The sequence below is a fragment of the Eschrichtius robustus genome, chromosome 3, assembly GCF_028021215.1.
Source record: "Eschrichtius robustus isolate mEscRob2 chromosome 3, mEscRob2.pri, whole genome shotgun sequence".
Taxonomy (NCBI): domain Eukaryota; kingdom Metazoa; phylum Chordata; class Mammalia; order Artiodactyla; family Eschrichtiidae; genus Eschrichtius; species Eschrichtius robustus.
This window is the reverse complement of record NC_090826.1, coordinates 137,133,325-137,155,824: the sequence shown is the minus strand read 5'-3', so window position 1 is coordinate 137,155,824 and position 22,500 is coordinate 137,133,325. Positions and strand designations below refer to the sequence as shown.

At 41.3% G+C, this 22,500-nt stretch overlaps 1 protein-coding gene across 3 annotated transcripts in view; it reads left to right on the top strand.

Moving 5' to 3' along the window:
• Positions 1-5,898: 5,898 nt before the first annotated feature.
• SEC16B (SEC16 homolog B, endoplasmic reticulum export factor) overlaps positions 5,899-22,500 on the top strand; it is a 54,298-nt gene continuing 37,696 nt past the window's right edge. For all 3 annotated transcript variants that reach the window (XM_068541302.1, XM_068541301.1, XM_068541300.1), the window contains exon 1: positions 5,899-5,981. The gene's annotated coding sequence lies outside the window, so the exon portion shown is untranslated. The remainder of the gene's footprint in view (positions 5,982-22,500) is intronic.

The window sequence follows — 22,500 nt, the reverse complement described above, 5'->3', positions numbered from 1 at the left end:
CCTGGTGACGCAGTGGTTAAAGAATCTGCCTGCCAATGCAGGGGACATGGGTTCAAGCCCTGGTCCGGGAAGATCCCACATGCCACGGAGCAACTAAGCCCGTGTGCCACAACTACTGAAGCCCTCACTCCTAGATCCTGTTCTCTGCAACAAGAGAAGTCACCATAATGAGAAGCCCGTGCACTGCAACGAAGAGTAGCCTCCGCTTGCCGCAACTAGAGAAAGCTGGAGCACAGCAACAAAGACCCAATACAGCCAAATAAACAAACAAACAAACAACTAAACAAATTATTTAATTAAAAAAAAAAAGATGGAGTCAGAAATTGGAGTGAGGCAGCTATAAGCCAAGGAATGCCACAGATAGCTGGGCATTGTCAGAAGCTAGGAAGAGGCAAAAAGGATTTTCCCCTACAGGTTTCATAGGGAGCATGGTCCTGCCGACACCTTGATTGCAGACTTCCAGCTTCCAGAACTATGAGAAAATAAATTCTTGTTGTATTAAGCCACCAAGTTTGTGGTAATTTGTTACAGCAGCCCTAGGAAATGAATACACTGCCTAAGAGTCTAAATAAAATGCAAAAGAGAGGCTCTAATTAGAATCAAATACCCATCTTCCCCTGGAAGGCCTTGGTACTAATCCATCAGGCCTCCCCTTGTCATTATTTCAATGCAAGACTCCTGGGTCCCCTTTCCCACACAGCTTTGTACATCTCCTTATTTGACTTTATCTCCCACCGTCCTGACTCCCAAACCCTCCCCTATGTCCTCAACCTCTTCTCTGAATGTCCCCCTCATCTTTTTGCTTGAATATCTGGCTCACTTCTGGGGACATGGGGACACCCCTCAAGTGTCCCAGGGCCTAATGATGGGGTAGGTGTCTGCTTTGCTTCTCATGGCCACTCCCAGACCAGCTCCCTCCAGTATCTCTGGCCTTTTCACGCCTCCAATAGGTCACTCTTGTTCCTGCCTCAAGACGTGCAATTACAGTTCACTTTGTTTCCACTCTTTCTCCAGATGATGCCTAGAGCATGCCTCACTGAATTCATCTCACCTTCTCAGGGAAGTATATTTCCTGACTCCTCTACCTAAAGTAGCCTCCCATCTCAGCCCTGACACTCTCTATCCTCCGACTCTTTCTTATTTTCTTTAGGGCAATGACTGCCATCTGTTTATTACATGATGGATTGATTTCTGCTTGCTTGTCTATCTCCCTTCCCAGCATGTAGGCTTCATGTTGGCCATTCCTTTCTGGTCTGCCTAGTTCACGACTAGATCCCCAACACCAGGTACAGAGCCTGGCACACAATAAGCTCTCAGTGAATGAATAAATGAACAAATGAATGAATGAACAAAAAAGGGATCTATGTTGTCTTTTTGTTGTTGTTGTTTGTTTTTTTAATTTTTAAAAATTTTTATTGAGTATAGTTGATTTACAATGTTGTGTTAGTTTCAGGTGTATGGCAAAGTGAATCAGTTATACATATACATATATCCACTCTTTTCTTAGATTCTTTTCCCATGTAGGCTGTTACAGAGTATTGAGTAGAGTTCCCTGTGCTATACAGCAGGTCTTATTAGTTATCTATTTTATATATAGTAGTGTGTATATGTCAATCCCAATCTCCCAATTTATCCCTCCCTACCCCCTTATCCCCTGGCAACCATAAGTTTGTTTTCTACATCTGTGTGTTGTCTGTTTTTGAACTGCTGACTTGAGAGGCAATATAAACAGTGATGAAATATTCATAGCCCTGGATTCAAAGTCTGGGTTATCCTTGCTAGCTGTGGGACTTTGAGCAAATTACTCATTGTCTGCAAGTTTCAGTTTTCTCATTTATAAAGAAAGGGGAGGATCTTCTGGGTTGGTGAACACACAAAGATATGGGGAGAGTGGCATGCTGGGAGAGGATTTGGAAGCTCCTGCTGCCTTCCCACATACCTTGTCCTGTGCGTCTCTCCCATCTGGCTGTTCCTGAATTCACACCCCAAAATAATTCAAGATAGATCATGGACCTAAATGTGAAAGCTGAAACTATAAAGCTTCTAGAAGAAAGACTGGAGCATATATTCATAACCTTGGGGCAGGCAAAGATTTCTTTCATGAGATCCCCAAAGCACTAACTTTAAAAGAAAAAAGAATTGATAAATTGGACTTTATCAAAATTAAAATTTTCTGCTTATTAAAAGGCAGTTAAGAGTGGGGAGAGATAAATTAGGAGTTTGGAGTTTTATGTATATATATATATGTGTATGTATATATATATATGTGTATGTGTATATATATATATATATGTGTATGTATATGTGTGTGTATATATATATATGTATATATATATATATATATATATATATATCTGAGTCACTTTGCTGAACACCAGAAACTAACACAACATTGTAAATCAACTATACTTCAATAATAAAAAAATTTAACAAAAATCGTTAAAAAAAAAAAAAAAGACAGTTAAGAAATGAAAAGGCAAGCCACAGACTGGGAGAAAATATTCCCAATAGATATCTCTGACAAAGGACTCGGATCCAGAATTAAAACTCCTACAAATCATAATAAAAAGAAAAATAAAGCTTAACATGGGCAAAAGAAGAAAAAAAAAGAAAAAAAGAAGAGCGGTAACAAGAGCTACTCCATAAGGCTGCTGTGTGGATTACATAAAATTAATATAAGTGCTTTTTTCTGTAACAGTTCAATTTCTCTTTTTAAACCCCATTTTACAGATAAGAAAACTGAGGCCCAGAGAGATTCAATTACTTACCTGACATCAATGGGGCTAGAGAGTGGCAGAGCCAGGACCTCAGCCTGACAGTGTGGCTTCAGAGCCCACACACATAACCATTGTGGTATACTTCCTCTGCTCAAAAACCTTTTGTGTAATCTCTCCTGGGCAGTTCAAGATGTTTTCCCGTCTCTTGACTTAGTCTTGTGGTGGGTAAACATGAGATTTTTGGTCTGTTATTATAAGTAATTTAGTTTAAGGGATGGAGCTTAAAATTCTTTCAAGAAGCAACATTTGTGCTTGTTGTTTCCTGCTGTGGTTTTGGTTTAGCAAAGTCTGAGTTAATTTCTTGAATCTGCTGATGATACTGCAAAGTATGTGCCTATGCGACCCAAAAGGTATGTACTTGGGAGCATAGCAGTCATTGCATTTTCTCCTTTTTATTTAATTGTTTAGTTACATATAGACAGGTCTATAACTTTCTCAATTTACCTGAGATGTCTGAGCCAAGGAAATTGCAGGTTTATGAAAATCTGGATGTATGCTTTTTGCACATTTTCCTAATGTGTCTCTTTTTAAGTGAGGGAAATGTGTGGAAAATGAGACCGCTAGATGGTCTTCGGATCAGGGTCACAAGTCCCATGTAAACTAAGGCCCAGTATGGTCAATAATAGCCTGAGCAGTAGAAGTGTTCTCGAATAAGAAACCTTGTATTTTGAATATTCTTTCCTATCTTTTTTTGCATTGATTCCTTTTCTCACCACCCTTGAAATTACCTTCAGTTTATCTTCCTCTCCTGATTTCTCGTAGCTGACATCACACATTTGGCATTTATTTACATTCTGCTTTTTATGGATTTCTATTTGTATTCTTCATTTCATCTAGTTGAGTGATTATTAACAAGGTAATGGAGACTAGACTAATCATAAGACAAGATGGTAAATGCAGGTCATATTTAAATATTCTTTGCATAAATCTAAGGAGGTGCTCTTTGCATATAAAGCAAGAATATGATAATTATAAGTGCCTTCTCTAGTTATGACAAGTCAGGTTAGGTAGGATCTATTCTTAATACTTACAGCACAATGTTGTGAGATGATCTCTGAGAGCCAGAGCCCTAAGTTCTACTGTGTGACCTTGGGCAAGTTATTTAACCTCTCTGAATCTCTAATTATTTCTATCTAAAATGATGGGTTGAATTCAAGATCCTTTTAGGATAAAAATTTTTTGCCTTTACTTTGAATTATTTTTGTAGTTTAAAGAAAAAGAACAACATTTATTTTTAAAAAGTTATTTCTAAAACAGTTCTATAATTTAGAAATTTTATCTAAATCAGTTCTTCTTCTCATTTAAGTTTAAAATTGAAAGCTTCACCCATTCCAGAGTAATGAATATATACATATGATATATGCCTTCTGGTTCATACAAATATCTACTTAATTCACAGTCTTTATGGTGATGGAACATCTTGAATTTTCTATGATTGCTCCAATTTAAAAAAACTCTGTGGTGTTTCCATATAAATAATTTTACATCCAAGTACATTCATATACCTCACTTCATTTTAATTCAGAAATTGTGGCCAGTGAATACATAGTGACCTTGCCCATATTTTAATTATGTAAAATGTGTTGGTTATTTGGTCATTGATCAATAAGAGCTTATTTCCCAATTTCTGGCTCTGTTGCTGAAAGCAGGATTGACTGGTTAATTCCAACGCCCTTTTCCTCATTTGGCATTTTCCCAAGTGATTCCTGAGTCACCTCTAGAGGCATAATCTGAGGCAGTATGGATTACAGCCCCGTCGCAACTTCTCTGTGTGTGCAGGTGCCATGGGGCCCTCCCTCTGCACCACACATCACGGGAAAGTGCAAAGCTGTGACCCACCTCTGCCATCCATCTCAAAGGAGAGGAGAGCTGTGTGAGGTCTGGGCTAGAAGAGTGTTTTACATTTCGCTTTGGCATGGCTTGTCTGTTCCAGATAAGCACAAGAACATCTTCAGAATTCTGGAGTGTATTTGGAACACAAAGGAAAAAACCCAAATCTGTTTAAGATTCAGCAGAAGGCCTCAGAAGCATAAGAGCTCAGGCAAGTTACCACTTGTCAATACTTTTTACATAATAGAAATGGCTTTATTGTTTGTTCTGATTAAATAAATAAAACTTTTTCTTTGAAAAAGATTGAAATACACATAAAATTACAGAGAATAAAATAAAAATCATGTGGAAGCCCACCACCATAAGATATCTAATTAACACTTTTGTAAACTTACACATACTTCTCTTTAAGCATACACGCCATTCACATGCAGATAATATTATAGGAATGGGATGTAATAAATGCTGTTTATTGTGAAGCCTTTAAAAAAGTTACTTCCATCCCTAGTAATTGCCCTTGTACATCCTCCCCCTCAAACAAAGGAAGTATTATTAACTGCCAGGTACATATCTTTTGTATACTTTTATCTGTATAGATACATAGTCATATATAACCACAAATAATCATATATATATGCATATATAATAGCATATGGGTTAATATTATACCTTTTCACTCAATAATATGTCATAGAAACCCCCAACAGAATAATATTAATAATAATTAATATTATTATTAATAATAATATTATACCTTTTTTGTCTCATTAATGTTCCATAGACACCCCTTCAAGTTAACTAATATAGCTCTAATTCATTATTTGTCATTAGATATCTGAATATTCCACAACATAAATGTCTCATAATCTATTGAAAAATATTCCTGTTCATGAGAATTCACTTTCAGTTTTCTGCCACTCCAAGCTCATAATTTTTTAATGAACTAAAATCTGTAATGCTGACTACAAGTCTCTAAATTTTACGTTTTCACTTTCTAATCCTGATTTTTTTTTTGGTCAGTTATCAACTTGCTGTCATGATTGTTTAGAAAGTCAACATAATATTTAGGTTCCTTTTGGAATTGTCATTTAGATACATGAAGGGGTATGTGCCTTCTTTCTGTAATTCTGTAATAAAAGAGGTAGTGAGCTCTTTTACTGAGACCTTCTTAATATGGTGGTCAGATCATGTTTCCAGCCTCAGGATCTACACACAAATCATTCCGTTGGGAAACTGTTGCTGAAGCAGAAAGGTTCTGGGCAGCTGACGTGGCATCACGCTTTACAGTGTCTGCCAGTTGTGAGTAACAGCGGGCTGTCATGTTGGGATATAGCCGAAGCAGCAGCAGCAACTCCTGATTTAGGGGCAAAAGATGTAAGTACTTATTTTCACCATTAACCAATTAACCTAAACCAAACTCAAACTGAAGAGGGAATACAATTCCCACTAGAGACCCTTCTACCAGATTCATTTGAGAAACATTTTGTCTTAACCAGAGTAGAAAGTTTCAAGCCAGCACATGGTTTTCAGCAAAACGAAGAAACTCACAGGGTCTTGCTTGAAAAAAAAAAACAAAACTTCAACTGTGGCTAATGCCACTTTCAAGTCCTAACTCCTTGAAGTACCTGCATACTCTGCCAGGGGCTGTCCCCTGTGGGATAGAGTGCATTGCTAATGTGCAAAAGGACATGTGATTTCAACTTATATAAAAATTTTAGGCAGGTTTGGTTATGGGAAGATGATAGGAGGCTTAGCAGTTACAGTGTTTTGGGGGAGAGGAGAGAGCCTGTTAAATATTTTAAGGTGGATTCAAGCTGGTTAAAGCTGACTTAGAGGCAATGGTGGAAACTTCTGTTCTCGAGGTATATAGATGACTAGGGGCATGGTGCCTGCCAACCCAGTGACAAATGAAGCCCTGGCACGGATCCTTAGGTTGAGCTGCTGTTCCCAAGGCTCCCACCCTGGAAATCATGTCTTCAGTGTCTGGTATTTTCAGAGTTTCTAAACCATGTGTTTAGGGGTCAGTGATTTTTTTTTTTTTTCTTTCTGTTGAGACCATTTACTCTGATGCTCAGTTCTTCATAAAACCTCACAAAGACCAACAGTGGTCCACCCTGAGTGTGGTTAACTTACTAACAGATTTTTTTTTTAATTTATTTATTTTATTTTTGGCTGCGTTGGGTCTTTGTTGCTGCAGGCGGGCTTTCTCTAGTTGCGGCGAGCGGGGGCTACTCTTCATTGCGGTGGCTTCTCTTGTTGCGGAGCACGGGCTCCAGAGCGCAGGCTCAGTAGTTGTGGCACACGGGCTTAGTTGCTCTGCGGCATGTGGGATCTTCCCGGACCAGGGATCGAACCCATGTGCCCTGCATTGGCAGGCGGATTCTTAACCGCTGCGCCACCAGGGAAGCCCCTAACAGATATTTTTGATTGTTACCTCTATGCTGGGGACACCTAAGTGAACAAGATGGAAGGGGTCCCTGGCCCAGTGGAGTTTGCTGCCCAGCAGGAAAAACAGATGTTATGAGAGGAAGGATGAACAGCGGATGGGGAGTCAGGAGACCTGGATTCGGGTCCTGGCATTGATCCCATTAACCATATGGCACTCTGGGCTTCAGTTTATGTGCTATAAAATGAATGGGTGGGAAGGATAACCCCATCAGTAATTGATTCCTCATCTAGTGTGAGTTTCTCCCTTGCTGAACAGCTTTTTACATAGCACTGAATTTGCTCCACATCCAATTTGGGAAAGGGTGTTTTATTTATGAAATAGATCTCACATGTCACCCACCAGGCTCTATCAAATGGTGATTTTTCTGTAACAGAAACTTGAAGGATCCTTCTTGGACGGGCCCACATATGATATGATATTAATAGGAGGAAATATTGTATCTGAGAAAGATGTCTTAAAGGTAGCAATTCCACACAGACTCACCTTAAATATCTATTTTCAAATGGTTACCGATTGGAACAGGTACTTTTCCAACTGCTGCTGATTTTTGAGGAGCAAAGACACAAGAGCCTGACACTAAGGAAAATGAAATTTCTTAAAATAAGTGTGACCCACAGGCTACAGCTTGAAAGAAATTAAACTGAGTCAAAAATAAGCCAGACTGTGGTTTCCAATAGAATAGAAAATACAAAAAAAAAAAAAGAAAAGAAAAATAATAGAAAACACCCACCACTGGGGACTGTGTGATACATCCTCAGCTTCCTGAAACCCAGCAAAATCAGCTCAGTCAATTTTAGCTTTGGAAATTGTGGGTGTCTCATTAACATGTTTTAATAGAATGAAGGATAAAGTCAGTTTCTTTAGCATAATTAGTATGTATATTTTTTCTATCAGCCTTGCCTAGCCTAGCTCACAAAATTATCCACATGGGCATTCATACATTCCTTGTTGCCTCCTTCCCTTCTCAATGGCAGAAGTGTACTTTTTGACCCCTGAGTAATCTCTTCTCTTGGGCTATGAGCTCCATCCCCCTTGGCCTTCTCCATTTTTCGTGTGTGTGTGCATTAAAAAATTTTTTTTAAAAATTTGTTTATTTTTCTGGCCACACCACAGGGCATGGCATGCGGGATCTTAGTTCCCCTGACCAGGGATCAAACTCGTGCCCCCTGCAGTGGAAGTGTGGAGTCTTAACCACTGGACCACCAGGGAAGTCCCCGCCCACCACATCCATCACTCGTTTCTCTTATTCTCCCATCTCTTTAGTTTCTCCTCTACACTGTCTTTCCACCATAGGTAAAAACATGTTCGAGTGTCTCCCATTTTATACCAACCAACCAACCAACCAACCAGCCAATGAACAACCACTCATGGTCCCTCCCTACTGTCAAGTTCTTATGTAACTTGATCTCTTACTGTTTTTGTTCTCTTTACTCTTCCTCTGTCTTGACCCCTTGTCTTTCTTGATGCTGTTATGACTCTGCCTTCTTAGTCTTCATGAACTTCTCATTCTCTGCATTTTATCCTTAATTATTATTATTTTTAAAAAATTTTGAAGCCTGTGCTTTCCCTTGCCAATCTCATTCATATCCATGATTTTAATTATGACTTGTGTGCTGATAACATGTAAATCAGAGCACATACAAATCTTCAGGAAAGAAGCAATGTATAAACAAAGGAACACCACCCACCACGTGTGTGTCCCTGCAGACTTTTTTCAGGAGCTCCTGACTCATATTCACTGCCTGAGACACCCTTAAGTATATTGTCCTGCAGACAGCAGTTCAACTTGCTATGGTCCAACCAGAACTTACCTTTCCTCAGAAAATCTGCTTCTTCCAGTAAAATGCACTTCAATCTTGATCAGGGACATCGCCATCTACCATCACAAGGCCAGAGCTGCGTAAATACAGTGAACCTCTAGATCCCATTTATTCTGCTTCCTTGTTTTCTCTTGAATCTGATACCTACCTCCTGCTCACTTTTCCCCTTCCACCAGTGCTTTAGTTTGGTTTGCATTCACTTTAAAAAGGAGGATGATGGTGACCGCCTCTTAAGGCTCACCCTGCCCACAGTCTGGCACTCCCCAAGCTGTTCTCTACATTGTGACTTGTCTGGTTTTCTAAAATTCCAACTTGATGATGTCACTTCTGCTTTGGGTCTTTTAGAAGCCCCTTGAAATCTTCAGCAAAAATCCAAGGCCTTCACCATTCAGCCCCAGTTTGGCCATCTGGCCTCCTTTCTCCCGCTCCCCTGAAAGGGCATTATCTTCCAGACTGATTGAATATGGTGGGTCATCAGAGCTTGTCCAGCTGGGCCTCCCCTCCATGCCTTTGAACTTACTGATTGCTCTTCTGGAACCACCCCCATGCCTCAGTTCACTTGACTAAGTCCTAATTATCTAACAAGGTTTAATGAGCGTTTTCCCCCCTAGGAGGACTTGCTTGAGTTGGCTGCCCTTCTGTGATCATATAATAATCTATGTAACATTTATCACTTTTAACTAAAGTGATTAATTTATTTGCCTTTCCAGTTGATGGTGAAAACCTAAAAAACAGAACTGTGTCCTTCATTTCTGTGTCCCTAATGTCTACAACAGCATGAGGCACATAGTAGTTATTCAAGAAACTATTACTGGGTGAATGAATGGGGGACTGATGGCTGCCTGCAGCTCCAGGTTGATATTCTATCACCTCAGTCAACCCAATGGGAAGCACACTTCGTTCCCAGTAGTTCAAGCATAAGTTCTGGGAACATGCTTCTTGGACATGTCCCTGGACATCTGCTAACTGCCAAATTAATCACTTTGGCCAGGGAGCTGCAGGACTCTCACTGTCAGGTATGAATTTTGCGTCCATTCATAGAACAAGGGATGGGGTCAGTCGCATACATGCTGTATAAACTGAGAGGGGGCAGGGAAGCTCATCAAAGGGAAACTAATGATTTATTACCAGAAGCTGGAGGATAGGATGCAGGGCAGGCAGAAATAGCACATGTTTGCCACACTTTGTGCAAACTGTCTGGGTACTGGGGACAGCTGGGGCTACACTCTGCTCTACTTCCTGGCGGAGGCAGCTAGGACAGTCTCTTCAGTCTCAGCCCTCATCACTTCTGTCTTTATCCATTCAAGCTGCTATGACGTGGTACCATAGACTGGCTGACTTATAAACAACAGAAATTTGTTTCTCACAGTTTTGGAGACTGGCAAGTCTAAGATCAAGGTGCTGGCAGACTGGGTGTCTGGTGAGAGCCTGCTTCCTGGTTCATCTTCTCACTGTGTCCTCACATGGAAGGAGGGGCACGGGATTTCTCTGGGGTCTCTTTTATAAGGGCACTAATCCCATTCATGAGGATTCTGCCCTCATGACCTAATCACCCCCCAAAGTCTCCACAAATACCATCAGATTGGGGATTAGGTTTCAACATGCAAATTTTGGGGGGACACAAATATTCAGTCTATAGTAACTTTTTTTGCATTCTAGCCTCTAGCTACACTGAATATAAAACCCACGGATGATGTGCTGAGTGCACAGGCCCTCCTTCACCTCTGAGCCCTTATCATATCCATCCTCTTGCTGGGATCACCTTCTCTCTTGCTCTCCCTTCCCTCCTTCCAGGCTAATGAACTCACATCCTTCAGGTCTCCTTTGAGACATCTTTCTTTGCTGGAAAGCCTTCTCTGACTAGGTTTGGCACCTCTGCTGTGTGTTTCATCTGTTTCTTACTGCCATCCTCTCTTAGCATGATCACTGGTGTTGCCTGTTACCTTGTCTGCAGTAAACTCCGAGAGGATAAGGAACAATCTCACCTTGGTCATTTCCTGTGGCCTGCACTTAACACCTATGACAATGCTTGGCGCATAGTAGGCACTCAATAAATACATGATGAGTGAAGTACTCAGTTTCTCACCCATTTCTTGGTTATTAAATAGGAACCAAGATTCTTTTGGTTTCCTTCTACGTAGTCCTGGGGCTTAGCAGCTTTTTTTTTTTTTTTTTTTTTTCTTCAAAGAAGAGTGAGTCTTGTAGTATTTCTTTCTTTTTTAAAAAAATATTTATTTAATTAATTAATTTATTTCTATTTGGTTGCGCCGGGTCTTAGTTGTGGCAGGAGGGCTCCTTAGTTGCGGCAGGAGGGCTCCTTAGTTGCGGCATGCATGTGGGATCTAGTTCCCTGACCAGGGATCAAACCCGGTCCCCCTGCATTGGGAGCATGGAGTCTTAACCACTGCACCACCAGGGAAGTCCCCTTAGCAGCTTTTTTAGGGAGACTGTGGAGAGCCAGCTCATACAGGAGAAAATATTCTTATTACAATGATTAATAAATTAATATTTGTCTAAAATATTATTTATTGAATGAAGGAAATAATTAAAAAAAATTCTCCCAGGGGCAAGGCTATATACCCCTGTCAGATTCATTCAGTGACCTCATCCATCCAATGAACGACATTTGGACCAGCACTAAGACATGGTGTCATAGTGTCACGATGTCGTGGAGCATAGAAAGTATCACATCTTTAGTGAAAAAGGAAGTATTCTTAGGAAGCTTGTACAGAAATGTCACAGAAGCAATGTTGGGAAAGGCAGTAAGTATTTACTCAGCATGCAGAGACTCTATAACGTTCATTTATGGGCTGCTCCCAGAAAATAATGAACTTTGGCCATCTCCCTTGTGATGACTGCAGACATTTATGCTTAGAAAAGAAACTTCTCCATCAGCTTGTCGTGCCCTTCAGTGTCCTCCAGAAACTGAAGTCTGAGCTTCGTTTTTTGACATCATAAGTGGCTCCTATGGAAATTGCCCTGATGTGCTAAATTCAGCATTAGAACAGCACTCCTGGGGATCTTGGCTATATCTGCAGTCACTTATTCCAGGCTGAGAGAACAAGAATGTGAGTGCCACTAAAATACGTGTATGCACTCACGCTGTGCACACACGGGCTATTTCTGTACATGGAATATCGGGCAGAGGAGTAGAACCAGCAAAGTGATATGCGCCTTTACTGACTGACAAATGGGACAAGGAGGAAATATAGAAATTAAGCTTTGAGTTTCTGTTTTTATGAATATATATATTCCTATGTATATGTCAAGTTGAATTAACCTATTTACAGTGACTAATAGCTTTGAAGATTATGGAATAGATTTTTAAATAATTGCATTTTTGTATTAAATATATCACATGGCTATTACTAACCAGTATGTTTTTCTGGACAAAGCTTTGACTAGAAGTCCTGTAATTGATTTTCCTCCACTTGGTGACTGATACTGACACTGCCTGAGTTTAGTGAAATCCCTTACCCTTTCTGGTCTCACTTTCATTGCCCTCTAAATGGACAAACTCTGTCGATACCACTGGGTAATGTAGATAAAGAGCCAAGGATGCCCACCACTGGGGAAGACAAGCTATGAATGCAGTGGATTATGATGATGAGAGAGAGGGCAGGAGAAAAATTAAAAACAATAACCTAAGATTAGATTCTAAGTCAATAATAAAGAATAGCTAAGATAAAAGTTAAATATGAACAGCTATGATAAAAGAACATAAGAACATATACCCTGAACAGCCCAGAAGGGAACTCTCCTGCTATGTTCTTTTACACAACAACACTGGCGACAAGCACGTGGTGAACACTTCCTATGTGCAGGCGCTGTGCCACGTGCTTTTCCTAGCTCATGCATTCATCTAGAATCAAATATTCACTGTGCACCTCCTACATGCCATGAACAGTACTTTGTCTCATTTATCCCACAACAACCTTCTGAAGATATCCATTATTATACAATCACTTAACAAATAAGAACACTTAGCCTGAGAGGTTAAGTAACCTGCTTGAAGTCTCACAGCTAGTCAGGGGAGGCTCTGGGACTCAAAGCCAATTTGGACTGCAAAACCTGAGCTCTTAACCCTTATACTGTACCACACTCATGAGCTTTGCCTACAGTTTAGATTGTTACCCGTTTAACAGCAGGTAAGGAACCCAGAAGAGGAAGAGGCAAAGAGATTTATTGCAAACCTCTATTTAACAGGCACTTTGGTGTTTTTCCATGTAACATTTCATTTCATCCACATCACAGCCCTGTGACATACTTTTTAGACTTCATTTGAAAGAGGAGGAGACTGGGGCTCATAGAGACTGAATGATGGTTTTCCAAAGGCACATGGCTGGGAACTGGCGGTGCTAAAACTAAATCCAGGTTTCAATTCCTATTTCCTTTCCCCTGGGCCTTTGCTACTCTTCAAAATGATTGAGGAAAGGAAATTGTACAAGGAAACATAAGCAGGATTGGGACCATGTAACCTGGAGAGGAGAAGGAGGCTGAGTGGCATGACATTTCCCCCTATTCAAAGAGTTTAAATGAGTCTGAGTCATGCATGTGTGTTACCATCAAGGAAGAGTATCTTGACTCTAAAATATTGGGGTGTGTTTCTATTAGGAGTCTGAGAATGTACCTTAACTGGAGAACAAACGCTTCCTGTCCCAGGTAAACTGGGAGAGTCACTGGCCTCCTGGGTACCCTGTAGAATCTTATATAATAGAGGATTTTTATCCAGCAGTGGAGAGCTTGGAGTGCTACAGGTCTGTAAATCAAAGAGCTGTATGCCTTGGCCTGAGTTTCCCTGGCTTAGACACTGCTTCACCTGCAGGGATGGATTCCTTCCAGAGATTTTTTCCAGCTCATCAGTTACATGTCTGAATGTCTGCTCTTGTTCGGAATGTGTCTCTCAAACATTTCCATCAAATGGCAGGGAGTGATTCCTGGGGGTGCAGGGGATGTATATGTGAATGTGTGTGTGTGTGTGTGTGTGTGTGTGTGTGGTGTGTGTGTGTACCTGTCCCGTTGCAAATACAAACATTTTTTGAAGTTTCTCATTGTTGTAAAAATTAATACAAATTTGAATTTTATTCCATAATATTCAATAGTACAATATTTGTGTTTGTTAAAAATTAAAATAATATTTTAAATAGCTTATAAAATAAAATTAGTGCTGATCCTGTGGCATCCTGCACTGTCCCTGGGGCTACAAGTAGTCCAGAGTGAGAAGCATAGGACTGCATTTTCGTGAAGTTTCTAATTCTGATGTTTTTACGTTAACCCATTCTTTTTTGTCGTATGTAGTTATGAGACATAGATTCTCAATTTTCCCTTGATCTCATGGTTCAGTGGGGACACTGGGTTAAATGTGAAGGAGGAGTTGTGGATTTCAGAGCAGTAATGGATAATCAATTAATTCCTGACTGATGACTTGTACAGAACACTTCCTAAGCACTTTATAGCATTTTCAGGGAAATGGTAACAGTTAACATTTATTGAGCATTTACTATATGTCAGGTAGTTTGTAGTTTTTTAACCTAATTTTACTCTTAAACAATAACTCTCTGAGAAAAATTCTATTATTGTCATCCCCATTTTATAGAGGAAGAAAAGGAGATACAGAATAACTTGCTCAACTTCTTGCAGCCAGCAGATAGTGGGGCTGAGTTTCACACTCTGGTAGCCTTATTCTGCTTACCTCCTATTGGCTTTGGGGGCTCGGAGGACACTCCCAGCATTTATAGCCTTTTATTTCGTTTAGCAGGTGCATGAGTCACCTTTGCCTGATGGAGCTTGATGTGGGGTTAAAAGTCACAGCAGCATCCAACTGCCACCGCACTCATCCTGGTTCAGGGGGCATCAATAAAATGGGAGGGGCAAAGAGCAGAGAAAGTGAGGCCCCCTCTGCCAGCCCAGGGCTGATAAGGAAGAATGGAGGCTTTTGTCTTCATGAGTGGTACCCTCCTTCTCTAGCGCCTGGCAGCAGAGGCGGAATCAGGGGGCGCAGGTGTGCAGGCAGCCACAGGGGTGGCATTTAAAGGACCCCTTTTGTCAGGGCTCACATAACAGAGTTCCTTGGTCCTGTAGGAAACCAATAAAGTAACCAAACCTTCACTTCTAGGACTGTGGTGAGAGCAACAGTCCCAGAATTGGCATGAGTAGCTTGTGATGCCTGTGCCGGGCTAGTTGTCTCTGGCCCTTAGACCATGTTTTCCTGGCACTCGTCCTTCCTGATAATGGAACTGCTGACAGGCACATGCTGCTCTGCCTCTCGCCTGCCACCCAGCTTACCGGAAGGAAGGGGCGGAGCCTTGGTGGCCAATCCCTGGCCAAGGCCATGAGCTCCAGATCTCCAAGGCTGGCTTCAGGGTCTGGCTTTGCTGGAGTCAAGAGGCTGCTCAGCACTAAACCTTCCCCAGGTCTCCTTCCTGGAGTCAGAGCTATGAGATGCTGGCTGACTAAAAAGCATCTCAGTGTATCAGATATTTTTGGAAAGGCGGGTATAGGCATTATCCTGTCAGTCCCACTTTAACTAAGGTTTTTTATTTTGCATTGTGATTGAATGTTTTTCTTTCACTGTCCTATTGGAGAGGGCCTCTTAAGTATTTCTAGGGACCTCAGTTTAACAAGGTATGCAGAGAATTTGTGTTTCTGTCTCATTTATGACCCACATGGCATACCTTTAACCACTCTGTGGTCAGTCCTCTTAACTCGCTGCCTCAACATTCCCTTTTACTTTCTCTAGGAACTCCCTGTTAGAGTTTAATTCTATACTCAGGCTGTGGAAACTACTGGATACGATCTGCAGTAAGGCTGTTGCTGCTATAAATTTCAGATGTCCATTCATTTATAAATAAAATCTTTATTGCGCTCTTATCACACACTGGGCACCGTGCTAGGCACTGTGGTCATAGCCTGGACCAAACACAGATGCTCGATGTCCCCATGGAGTTTCAAATCTGTCTAAGGGTCCAATAACAGCTGCGCTTCCTGCCTACTTGTTCCTCTGAGGACATGTTCCTGGTTAAAGCCCACTCCCAGTTTCCACACGGACCAATCGAAACATTCATCACATTTCTCAGGTCTCCCTCTAAATGCTCACCCTGATCTCTAGCAGTCTACTCCACAGAGAGGTCTCAGTATCCAGTCCCTTTTTGTACAAACTTGCCTCCATCCATGCCCATCTTCACCCCCTTTATCTCTTTCTCAGAGGAAGAGATGCCCTTCCTCTTAGCTAGGCTTAACTTTTGCTCCTATACTCTGGGTCCCATGTGATCAGCCTGTTTTGAGATTTATTCCTTCAGTAATTGTATTTGCTTTCTGTATCTCCAATCTCCGTATGAATCAGCATATAACTCTCTTTCATCTTGTCCACCCTAAACTAATTCTTCAATCCCAAGTGCCTCATAGTAGTCCCGGCTATCGTCCCCTTTTCTTCACATCCAGGCTTCTTGAAAGAGTAATTCTACTTGCTTTCTCCTTTTCCTTACTTTCCATTCGCAGTATAAGTGATTTCTGCATCTAATTCCTCACTCCCTTGACCATAGTTCTACTGAGATCGTTCATGTTATGATCATCAAACCTCCTCGGTGGTAAACCCAGTGTGTGGAGAACACTTTCACTGTTGCCTCTCTCAGTATTTCTCCTATTGTCAGTAGTGTTGACCACACGCCCATTTCTGAAGCCATCACCTCTCCCCTGCCTTCTGGGCCACCATCCTCTCCTGGCTTTCTGCCCACCTCCTGGCACTTCACTGTGGTCTTTCACAGGCCCCTCTTCCTGTGTCCAGCTCTTCAATGTTGCTATTCCTCAGAACTTCTTCCTAGGACTTCTCTTGTAACTTCAAGCTTTTCCTAGGCAATACTACCCATACCTGTGGCTTCAGTCACCACGTCTCTCTCCTTAGACCCCTTCCTTAAGCTCTACACTCTTAAAACTGACTTCTCACTGACCACACTTACCTCTGTCCACAGGCCCCTCACAATTAGCATGTTCAGAGCTGAAGTTGTCATCTTCTCCCACCAAACTGGCCCCTCTTCCAAGATGATTATCCCCGAAAGGAGCAGTGTGGTCCTGTCTTTATAGCCTGAAAACTTGAGATTGTCCTTGACTTTTCCTTCTCCTTCATTTTCTACATTCAACAGAGTGTCAATTCATGTTGATTCTACTTTATATTCATATATCTGTTCCTTCTCTTCCAGCCTCATTGCAGTTGCTCTAGTTGAGGTATTCATTGGTCTTGCCTGTTTGTGGGGTAACCTTGAACAGCACATCTCCCTGTTTCTAGTTCTGCACATGCCCCTGTGCTTCCTCCTATTTGAAAAAGTAGTGATTATACCCATTAGAATAATGATTGCATTGCATATTGATTGCATATTTGAATTTCTACTGCTCCACCAGACTGAAAGCTAGGGCAAGGATTATATGCCATTTATCTCAGTATCCCCAGTGCAAGTGACAATGCTGGGCATATAATGGGTGTTCAAAAAACATTTGCTTAGTGAATGAATGACTTCCAGAGTCGTCTTTCCAGAAGAGCAGACTGAGCACAATCGACCAATCTTGGATGCTTTGGGGAGTCACTGCTCCATTTTAGCAACATGAGTGTGTAATTAGTTACTGATATGACAACACCACATTTGGATATAGTATTTTTTTTTTTTTGCTATTTTTCATCCTTTAATTGGCAAATATTAAAAAGAATATCCAGTGTGGATAAGAATGTTCAGAAAGTTCTTCTCACGTAGAGAATAGACTTGAGGACATGGGGAGGGGGAAGGGTAAGCTGGGATGAAGTGAGAGAGTGGCATGGACATATATACTCTACCAAATGTAAAATCGATAGCTAGTAGGAAGCAGCCACATAGCACAGGGAGATCAGCTTGGTGCTTTGTGACCACCTAGAGGGGTGGGAAAAGGAGGGTGGGAGGGAGACTCAAGAGAGAGGGGATATGGGGATTTATGGATACATATAGCTGATTCACTTTGTTATACAGCAGAAACTAATACAACATTGTAAAACAATTATACCCCAATAAAGATGTTAAAAAAAAAACTTAAAAAAGAAAAGAAAGGTCTTCTCATGCATTGCTGGTGTGGGTGTAAATTGCTATAATATTTTTAGAAAGAAATTTATAAAAATTAACAAAAATATAACCTCTGACCTAGGAATCTTGCCTTGGATATAGTATTAATCAAAAATAATGCTAGTTGATTTTGTCTTTTAAAATAATGTAAGTTTATTGTAGAAAAGTTAGAAAATATGTACAAACAAGAAGAGAAAAATAAAATCACCCTCAATCCCATTACCCAGACAAATAATTACTGTTCATCTGTTGACATAGGGCCTCTCAGTTTGTTTCCTAAATTTTTACTTTTAGTAAAGAAATGGGGTCAAGCCTGGGGGATGTCTTAGCTGCTGAGCTCTCCCTTGCAAGGGTCAACAGTCATTAAATCATAGTGCTCACGAATTCGTGGCAAACCTGACCTAGATCTAGGTGAGTGTTCACATCTATCAGCACTATTCTGGTGGGAAGAGATTAGCAACATCATTAGCAGTGATGATGCTTTCGTTAGATAGATGTCAAACTAGGGTAGTTATTCCTGATTGAAGCAAGATCCTCTTAGTGGTCTGACATTTGGAAAGGGTGGCAGGGACTGGGAAAGGTAATTCACAACAATTAGCAACTGGCCAGGGCTCCAATTCCAGTGGATAGTTGGAATGCAGAGTAGGAATCAGGCAAGAGGACAGGACACTTGGGGAAGAGATAATGTGAAGACTATAACTGTTCCAGCATGTGGGAGCCTGTGGGATCATGCCAGGGCACTGCAGCCAGGACTTGAGGTGACAAGACCAACTTTAGCCCAACTCCTGTTGGGGATGAGCTTCTAATGTATTCTCAAACTGAGTGAATTTTCTTAGGAACCAGGAAGACTTGAGTTGCCAGGTTGAAAGACTTAGTAACTGTTGATATATGGGGCTGGGGAAGGCAGGGACTGATAAATCCCAAACCTTTTGGAGTGGTGAGATCCCACACGATCTATTTCATTCCATGACCCATATAACTGTGGTATGCCATATGTCTATATAAAATAATTAAAACTAATTAAAATTAATTTTGGTTGGTGAGTGTTTGAAGAGTTTCATAATAACACTTGAGATAATTAGGGATGCTTTGGGATGTCACAAAGGAGCATTTGGAATAACTGAGCTAGATGTTTAAACCAGAGATGTGCAATGAAGGCTTGTAAAAGAATGACAATTCTGTGGTTGAAAGAACACTGGAATAGGAGTTAGGAGTTGTAATCATTATGCCGATAAACTGATTATCTAAAAACAACAACAACCTGGCTTTGTAGCACTTGCCAATTTCTGTTGTGTAGATACTCTCACTGTGGTGGATTTCAAATTATCAGTGGTTTAACTACTGGCTCACACAATTCCTGAATATTTTGTAATCAGCTCTTGTAAGCCTGATGCAAGGCAGGTCCAGTACATCAGTATAATCTTAACTGAGCTTCTAGTTAGCTTTGCAACGTTGGGTAAATCACTTCATCTCTCTGGATCTTAGTTTTATTACCAACGAAGTGAAGTTGCTAAAATAACCTGTAAGGTATCTTCCAAAGTCAACATTTCAGTAATGTAGCTGGTGTTATAGGGCAGGACTAATGTCATGTTATAAGCCAAAAGAGTTACACCAGATTTTTCTGAATGTTATTGTGAGATATTGGGACAGATAATTTGATATCTGAGTCTGTGTCATAATCAACCATGTTCTGATTCCTGCTGTCAATGTGTGTGTCCTTCTCCAGTACCTCTTCCCAGGAGGATTAAAAATGGCAGTGCAGCCATTAGTGAGCCAAACCTCACCAGTGGGGTAAGAAACCATGACCCAGAGTCAGAGAATTCTACACTCAGTTGTCAGGTCCTAGGAGTCAGTTGTAGGGCCGTGACAAAATCTTATAGCTTCGGTACCTTACCCTATCTGACCATGAGACCAACTGTGGCGGTCTTCCCTGGACTAATAAAAACATGAGAAGTTAATTTGCTCGAAGCTTTTTAGAACCAAGGGCTGTGTCCTTCATGTCTATGTGTGTCAAATCCTGATACATAATAAGGACTCAGTGTTTGTTGAAAGAAAGAATAAACGATTTGAGCCTTTTTAGAGCAAATTCTGAGTTTTATTTATACTTTTCCCCAGCTTTATTTAGATATAATTGACATATAACATATAAGTTTAAGGTGTACAGCATGATGATTTGCTGACTTTTAAAATATTAATTCAAAAGTGGACATGAGCTACTCTGTACTTACCTAAAGAAATGTATTTTTCAAACAAAGAAATTATTTTCTTGTAACAGAAAACTTCTCAGTGCCTTCAGTTCAATATTAGGCACTTAAATTTGCCTTCCATCTAGATAACACAATTGATGCACAACCAGAATCCAATGAAGAGAAACACGAATGAGAAAAACCCAAACTGGGCATTTACTACCCACCAGTGAGTACTCTGCCTGCCTCAACCAGTAGAATTAGCTCATCTCTTTTGAAAGGAAAAGATAATACTTATTTAAAGAGCATACATAATTATATATCATGTGCCACTTTGCCAACATTTACAGGCATACCTTGTTTTATATCACTTCACTTTACTGTGTTTTTTACAAACTGAAGGTTTGTGGCAACCCTGCGTCAAACAAGTCTGTCGGTGCCGTTTTTCCAATAACGCTTGCTTTGTGTCTCTCCGTCACATTTTGGTAATTATTGCAATATTTAAAACTTTTTCATTATTATTACATTTGTTTTGGTGATCTGTGATCAGTGATCTTTGATGTTATTATTGTAATTGTTTTGGCTTTTTTTTTTTGCAATAAAGTATTTTAAAATTAAGGTACATTCTTTTTTAGACATAATGCTATTGCACACTTCAATAGACTACAGTACAGTGTAAACGTAACTTTTATACGCCCTGGGAAACCAACACATTCGTGTGACTCGCTTTGTTGCAGTGGTCCGGAACCGAACTGGCAATATCTCTGAGGTCTGCCTGTACTCCTCATGATGACGCTCATAAGCTAAGTACTGTTATTCCCCTTTTAGAGGAGAAGCTGAGAGGTTGAGCGATAGAGCCACTCGTGGCCGAGCCAGGAGTTCACAACCCATAGGCGATGCTCTTCTCTCCAGGTCAGGCTGCCTCAGGGCTTTCTGCACTTCCTCTCCCTCGGGTCTCTGCTCCTTGTTTGCTGTGGGGGTCTGGATGCTTTGTCACATGTCACATGTGAGTGAACCTGGCTCAGCCCACGACCAGGCAAACAGAAGCAGCAGCCTCTGACAGGGTTGTGAGCAAATACTCCAAGCCGGGTCTGGCCGACTGGGGGAGCTGCGCTGTACTTTGCCCTCGTGGATCGGCTCCATGGAGACCGTGGCAAAGGTAGCTGACAGGCTGTAGATCTGAGGGTTAGGTAGGTCTTGGTAGATGTGGCACCTGGACTTTGACAGCATCCAGGAGGAGAGCAGACACTCCTGGAGCTGCGCTGAGGGAAGGTGGTGGAGAGCCGTCAGAGCAGGTGTGTGGGAATGCTAGCGCCCTTGCTTGCTTTGTCTTGGCTGTACTTGCTGTGCTGTCAAATTAGGAAAGGCAATACTGACCTTAGCGGGACCAGGGAAGGTCATTTATGTGATGTGTGAGTATGACTTGTCACTGTAGACGTAATGCCTTCATTTGGAGAATCTTAGGTGCTTTTCATTTGGGGTCCTTAATTGTAACCTGAGGTCTAACGTGCTGGAGTTGATATCTTGGCAACAAAAATCAATTGTAGTTGACTTTGGCAAAGGGACTGGGTATTGCGCCTTTGCAGTCGGAGAAGGGCTGTCTAGTGAAAATATCTGGGGACAAGGTGGAAGAAGCTTTCTTCTTGTTGAAATTCCTTGTGTCCAAATGCTATCAAGTTCCGTGGGCCTTCAGGAAAGACCTGTTTAGCCTTTCACTGTGTCCGGGGCATTTGGCCTCTGCTGGGATTTGCTGGAAAAGGCTCTCATTGCACCTGACTTTTTCAAGAAAGTGGGCTGACACGGGAAGGAAGGTGCAAGTTTTCCTGAGCTGGATTGCTCTTGAGGTGGAAGGCACTTCTGTGCCTTGTTCTTCTGGTATGTTCTGCTTACAGCTCTCGGCTCATAGCTGTGGACCCTGGCTCCGCAGCGTTCGAGCAGTGTGACATCTTGATTTCAACACACACCCTTTGACCTTTTGTTCTGATATTCATTTTTATATTGGGCTGGGAGTTTCAGGAGTGGGAGCAAGTTGACTGGATCCGATCAGAACTTTTCAATGTAAAATAGTTCCCAAGGGGGAAGAAACATGGGGTGTGACTGAGCTGTGTATTCTGACATGAGAGACTCCTGAGCAGCAGTAAGGTGTGATGTGTGCTTTTTCTTTGGGGGCAGCTGGACGCAGGTGCTGCTCTGTGATACAAGCAGAGAAGCTTGGAAGGTATCTTGTCCTCTGGAGCTATTTCCCATTTTGAAGCATAAGTGGAGAAAATCAGTTTGATGCTGGGGAGACTTCCAGGTTTTAAAATCTCCAGCCAGGAAGATTACTGAGACACGGCTCTCTAGTTTGTCAGGGAAGCA